General features: G+C 35.5%; 1 long non-coding RNA gene across 1 annotated transcript in view; it reads left to right on the forward strand.

Moving 5' to 3' along the window:
- The first annotated feature begins 7,291 nt into the window (after positions 1–7,291).
- Positions 7,292–7,500, forward strand: part of LOC113803450 (uncharacterized) — a 1,936-nt gene continuing 1,727 nt past the window's right edge. Inside the window, exon 1 of the long non-coding RNA XR_003475506.2 lies at positions 7,292–7,500. This exon is cut by the window's right edge and continues 814 nt beyond it. This is a non-coding gene — a long non-coding RNA (uncharacterized lncRNA).

The following is a 7,500-nucleotide window of genomic DNA, read 5'->3' on the forward strand; positions in this document are numbered from 1 at the left end:
CTACTGCTCCATCTCCCTTTTATTCTCTCTTCCTCTCTTCCTCCCGCTTCTAATCCCCTTTGTTCTTGCTTATGTAAAACATCTGAATTCTTTTACCTACTGACCGCTGTTCCCGTTGGAATCTGTTGTACTTTGTCTCATGTAAAGGTAATTTGTGTATTGATTTTTATTTATTCTCCATCTTCTCTTCCACTTTTCCCCTCTTCTTAATTGTCCGTCTACTTCTTTCCCTTGCTAATCATTCCTTTGTTTCTTTATCTTGTCAATCATCTTGTTTCTTTATCTTGTCAATCATCTTGTTTCTTTATCTTGTCAATCATCTTGTTTCTTTATCTTGTAATATCATCTCCCAGTTTCCTTCTCCTCCTAATTATCCGTCTGTTTCTTTCTCTCTCTAATCATCCCTTCCTTCCTTTCTCTTTCCTAATCATCCCTTCCTTTCTTTCTCTTTCCTAATCATCCCTCTGTTAATTTCTCTTCCCCTTATTCCACATAGATTCTATTAAATATCCCACGACGACAAACAGGAAAAGACTGAATGCTGAACTTCAGCAGAGTCCAGGTCAAACGTTAGGCAGTTTAGGATTTCCCCAGAATGATGTCAAATTTCCCAAGATTAGTCTCAACCTCACCCCCCCCCCAAAAAAAAAAAAAAAAAAAAAGTTGTGTCTGTATATATATGCGCGCGCGAGTGTGTGTATAAATATAACATGTATAACACTGCCTTTATGTCTATTGATTCTTCCTATTCGTCGTGGTACTGTTTTCATTAATGCATAAAATAGTATATATTTTCATTATTATCATAATCTCCATTATCATTATTAACAATGTGATTATCAGTATTACTATTATTAATATCATTATCATTAATATCTTTCTATTATCATTCCACGATCAACCAGCCGATCACAAGCTTGTTTTCAGTCGATCACACTACTGTGCCTGTTAATAATTCGTCCTTCAGAAGTTGTCATGCAAATAGCTGCAGTAATATATCCAAGTACTCTAAATACCTGAATTATTATTTTTTCACTTTTTTCTGAAAATGAATTATATTTATATTTATAATGATGGACGTGTCTGAACAGCATTCAAATATTTATAAAAGACTACTCCCGTGTTATCATGCAGCCTTTAAGCCTGGGGGAATGGCGGAAAGTGACCAGTGGACGAGAACTGTTCGCGTTCGTACAGGATGGTTGCTGTTAAACCTGATTTGTAAATTGTCATTACTTTCAGGGCCAGTGTTTGCGTCTGTTAGTTTACAAATATTGGTGATTGTTAAATAAAGAGTTGACTCAGAGTTAAGGGTTTTGTTTACACCCGTAAGTAGATCATATCTCACAAAAGGTTGTCCACCCCTGGTCTATATTAACAATAGTAATATTATTATTATGTATATTATTATTATCATTACCATTATTATTGTCATCACATTATCTAACAAATCTAATGTGCAATACAGAAATGTAAACAAATTTGTTAAAAATATATTTTTCCTATTCTTCACTAAATCATTATAAAGCGTAATTTACGTCTATGGCTATAAATCATGATCCATATTGTTTATAACATAATTTCAAATGGCTGGTCCGGTTGAATTACTGGCAAAAGTCACAAATTAGGTTAATGATTTTTTTTGAGATAACCACATCATCTTAAATAGTTTTGCAGAACGTCTTTCAACTTGATGTTTTCATAAAAAAAATTCCCTCAACTTTATCCACAAAGTTATATGAAAACGATTTTTAAAAGAAAGCTTAAAGTCTTATAGTTAACTAAAAGCTTAACTCTAAATGTTCATTAAGTATTTTACAGCGTCATAAAAGAGTATATTTTATAGAAAAGGAAAAATTATGGCTGTTTTACCACTGGCGTAACCATTTCCAAACGTGATGTACATACTGAACTCAAGGAGAAATTCATTTTAGCGATGCAATATTTTTTTTTCTTATTTTCTGTATCATATATCTCACTTACGTCATTATTTTCCTCAAGGAGAAATATATCTAATTTAGATATGCATTTTTTTTCCTCTTTCTTACTTCCTACGTGGTTGTCTGTCTCGCTAACTTTAAGATTCCTTTTCCTTTTTTTCTTTCGTTCTTTATTTTATTATTATTTTTTTTATCAGTTTTACCTCGTGCGTGGCTGGCTGTGAGACTAACCGCTCCTCTTTTGCGCATTTTCACATTTTTTCTTTTTTACTTGTCTATAGCTATTCGTAAATTCACAACTAATTGTAAATATTTGAATATGCAATTAGCAAATATTAACAAGCGGTTCAGAAAGGTAATTAGCAAATAGTTTCTAAAAAGAAAACATCAAAGATCTCGCTCTACATATCTCCAACATTCGCAAAACAGCCCGACAAAATATTCGAGAAAGCGAATCTTACATATTTCACAAGGATTCGCTAAAGACGTTCCTATGTATTCTTTCCTCGTTACAGTTTGCGCACGTGCTCGTGTTTACCCGGGCGTGTTTATGCGCATTTGTAGTTATCGGGATTTTGCGCTCGTCCCTGTGTGCTTCGTGGGCATGTGTAATTATAACGAGGAAGATTTACAAAGAAGGGAAGGAAGCCAGTGATGACTAGTGACCGCTGCGAAGGCTGGCCATGTCCGGCTGTAACTGCTGGGGGTAACGTGACTATCTTGTTATGTCTTTTGGGATAGTTCGCGCCGTGAATGTTTGATAATTTTTACTTCAAAGAGTGATAATGTGATGTCTATCAGCCGGTTGGTTAAAGCTGTGCGAGGTCCGACGCAATAAACATTCATTATACGGACATGCATATACACTGAAATAAATGCATAACGATCAGACTAAACATGCATACTTACCTTTCAGATAGAGAGATATATGTATGTGTGTAAGAGATTGATATGCCTTTATTTCTATGCATATACGTGTCTTGTACGTATGAATATTCACTGGTTTGGGCCTCGCACCGTTTTAACAAACCGGCCTAATATCTCTTGATTATGTGCCGGATTCATCAACGATTTTGACGTGCATCGATACGGTAATTAATATGGTGATTATCTGATTATTTAGGAATCAGTGACACGAAGGACTAGAATGACTAATACATCTCTCATAACTGAATAATTGATTGATTACTCTTGGGATAATTTTTTTTTTCTTTAGTATGTAATGCGATAGATATTTTGTATATTTGGCTATTTAATATATATTTGAATACCTGATATAGTTTTTAATCTTTATTGGCATTTTATAAATACGTTAGGGGTAACGAGAGTAGTTAAATTTTTTAATACTGTGGTGCCATATATATCATTATCATTATATACATTTTTGAAAGTCAATATATCAAATGTCGTGTGCTAAAGATAACGTGAATACTCTGTTTTTCAAAATATTTTGATGATTCGATAACGAAACTATAAAACCTTTACAGCTAATAAGTAACAAAATAACTAACAGACGTTTAAATAACTAATATCGTAGCATTTATTTTGTTCTTTTGACAGGATCATAGATTTTCGTAAAGCATATCTAAGCAAATTTGTCCACATTATCATAAGTTTAAGGTTTAATTTACTAAATTATTCTATATTCATATGATGAAAATGGATGAGGGAAAAAGTCTTAAATAGAGTCGAATTTCACAAGAACATATATTATTGAATTAGAAATATAAGAAAACCGTATTGCTTCCGTTTTCTCTGAATAATAAATCCATTATTCAAAATAAGAGAGAGAGAGAGAGAGAGAGAGAGAGAGAGAGAGAGAGAGAGAGAGAGAGAGAGAGAGAGAGAGAGAGAGAGAGAGAGAGAGAGAGAGAGAGAGAGAGGGGGGGGGTCGGGAGAAATAGAAAGAAGAGCCAATGTAAGAGAAAGATAAACGTAGGGAAGGGGGGAGCAAATAGCGAGGCGAGAGAGAGTGAGAGAGAGAGAGAGAGAGAGAGAGAGAGAGAGAGAGAGAGAGAGAGAGAGAGAGAGAGAGAGAGAGAGAGAGAGAGAGAGAGAGAGAGAGCAGCAGCAGAAGAGAAACAGTGTATCGAAGAAGTAGCAAAAGGAGGGGAAAGAGAAACGCAAAAAGAAAATAAGAAACCTTGAACCTAAATAAGGTTAAACATGAGAGAGCGAATGTATGTGGGTACGTATATACATATAAATATTTATATCTGCATCTACATATTCTCTCTCTCTCTCTCTCTCTCTCTCTCTCTCTCTCTCTCTCTCTCTCTCTCTCTCTCTCTCTCTCTCTCTCTCTCTCTCTCTCTCTCTCTCTCCACCTATCTATCAATCTCTCCATCTATATAAACAAATTATGAAGAAAAAAAAATTAACTCCGTAAGTAAATACGAAAGTTACTCTTAACACGCATTTAATATCTCTACCCCTGAGAAAACTGTCTTTACGAAGGATACTGATAAAGTATGCGCAACACTGATAACAGGAAATGAAGAACAGATCTCAAAGAATGATGAAGCAATGGGATTGATAATGAGGAAGCACTGAAGGAAGGAGAATACGATCGATTATTATAGGGGAAAGAGGGTGACGAATTGTAACTCTAATAATGATAATAATAATGATAAAATAACAATAATAATAATGATATTCATAATAATGATAATGATATTCATGATAATAATAATGATATTCATAATAATAATAATGATATTCATAATAATAATAATGATATTCATAATAATAATATTGATATTCATAATAATAATATTGATAATGATGATAATGATAATGATGATAATATGATAGAAATAGCTATTTTGTTAATATGACAAACAGATGAATAAATAAATAGGTGTATGAAAAAATAACGATGAAAATGGAATCAGATTGAATGAAAAAATTGAGCAATTTTAGTCTCGCAAGAATGAATTTATTGCCAAGGCTTCAAGTGACGTCACAATTCGTAGTAAAATGGTTGTATAACAAAAATGAAGAGAACGACAAGAACGACAAAAGAAAGAAGGGAAGAATACACAATGAGATAAAACAAGATAAGCAAAACGCAATTATAATAATAATGATAACAATTTCACCATCGAGAAAGAAAAAGAGAGAGAGAAAAAATAGGAATCAGACACAGATGACATCATAATAACTTAGAATACATCCTTTTCCTCCTCTTCTGTCACGTATGCCAAGCACAAGCACGTAGGCTGAGTATGCTTCCTTCTTGGATGTGTCGACGGCATAATCTCTCTTGTAAGGGGCGTGAATCAGTTCTTGGTACGTGACGTGTGAGGGTCGTCTCTGTGCCAAGATGGTCTGTGTGTGTGTGCGTATGTGTGCGTGTGTATTGTACGTTGTGCTGTGTGTGTGTGTGTGTTGTGTTGTGTTGTGCTGTCTTGTCTTGTGTTGTGTTGTGTTGTGTGTGTTGTGTTGTGTTGTGTTGTGTTGTGTTGTGTTGTGTGTGTGTGTGTGTATGTGTGTGTGTGTGTGTTGCGTGTGTGTGTGTGTGTGTTGTGTTGTGTTGTGTGTGTGATTGTACGTTGTGTGTGTTTCTGTGTACGTTGTGTCTACGTTGGGTGTGTTTGCATGTGTGTTTGTGTGTGTATGTGTGGGTTTGTAAGAATGTGTTACGTAAAATTTTCATTATTCTTCTGTGATTATAGCATAGTTTGATTATATTTATTAATCTGCAAGTGACCCAGTTCTAATACGCGTACATACCACACACACACAAACAAACAAACACTTCCATAAACTCACACTTCCATGCACACACAAACACACACGCAAACACATACTTCTACAAATGCAAACACAAACACCCCCCACCCCACCCCCCCACACACACAGCCACCACCTAATAGGAAATGCATCCAAGCAGTCGATACACCCGCGCGCACACACGCATGCACACTATGCTTATGCAATCAGCTTCACCCACACTGACTTAAAAGGCAAAAGAAGCCAACGGAAAACAGAGAGTCACATGCAACGATGACATGCAGCGGGAAATAAAGCGTAAAAAATGATTAGTAAAAATATTTCGCGAAAGAGGTGTTAATAATGGACAAAATGGGTGAATAGATGGATGGATAAATGAATGAGACACAGGAATGAATAAAGGGATAGATAGACGATAGCTGAATAAATGAATTAACAAATGATTAGATATACTAATGAAAAAAGGTATATCATTGGTTCCTTGATTGTATTATAATCATGATAATGATAATGATGATTTTAATGATAGTAATAATAGGAATAGTAATGATGATAATGATAATAATAATAATGATAATAATAATAATATTGATGATAAACACAAAGCTCTGGAATTCGTAGTCTTGGACCTTGTAACAATATCCTAAAAGAGGTGGAATAACTGCAATAAACAACAACAAAAGAGTAAAATAACAAACGTTAAGAGAGTCACGTCGCCCTGAAAATACCCACACCAGGGTACAAATGAATGGTTGTTCATTAAACTCAAAATTAACCCAACGAGGAACAATAATAAAAAAACAAATAAAAACCAGTCACAAGTAAATTAAAAAAAAATAAAATAAAAAATAACAACGAATACATAACAAATAACAATACGTAAAAAAGTGGCCCACTGCGTTTAACATACATCGCCCTCACCTTTTGAACAGAAATAGTTGGCCTGAATAGAACACATTCTTGGTTTCTGCGTTTTCTTCGCGGTCGCCCTCACTGGCATCTTGCAAGAAACGAGTCGATTTATAATTCCCTCGTTCTAAGAAATGGGCGAAAGTGGATTGAATAAAGAAAGGATGTCTTCTGTATCTGTCTGTCTACCCGTATATCTTTCATCTTAATTACTTATCTATTTATCTGTCAGTTTATGTATATAGATAAATGGGTACATATATGCAGATATGTAAATCTGTGAGTCAATATATCTATATTTCTTTTTCCTTATCTATCCATCTCTCTCTGTTTGCCTATATTTCTACCTATATATTCATCTATCTTTCTATCTATTCAGTATGTGTATCTATATGTGCACATATGTCTACATACATACTTGGAAACACATGCCCAGACATGCTACGCACACTCCTAGGAAGTGCAACAGTCACTCTTTCATAGTAAGGACAAGAATAATCTGAGTGGCTCGCATCCCCCACCCCCCTGCCGTCCCTCCTAGCACCCAGGGACCTCCAGCCAACTCTATTCCCCCCATCCCTCCACCACAGCCCCCTCTACTCCTCCACTAACGCCACTGTACCCACCCTCCACCCTCACCACTGCCCACCCAGCTCTCGTCCTCCCTTCCTGGTGCTGTATATAAAGCTTGACACAACTGCGAAACCAAGTCACTGGGTTCTGCGCACTGCTTGAACTACCTTACTGGCTCTCGTTGGATAGACAGTGATTTTGTCTGTCCAAGTGATACCGTGCATCATCGCAGGTCAAGAGTTGTGAAATCAGTATCGCAAGAGGTGTGAAATAGCGCAAGAATTTGTTCATCCCTATCTGAAGAATTTGTTCGTCCCTATCTGAAGAATTTGTTCATCCATAT

Source organism: Penaeus vannamei, chromosome 14 (genome assembly GCF_042767895.1).
Source record: "Penaeus vannamei isolate JL-2024 chromosome 14, ASM4276789v1, whole genome shotgun sequence".
NCBI classification, from domain to species: domain Eukaryota; kingdom Metazoa; phylum Arthropoda; class Malacostraca; order Decapoda; family Penaeidae; genus Penaeus; species Penaeus vannamei.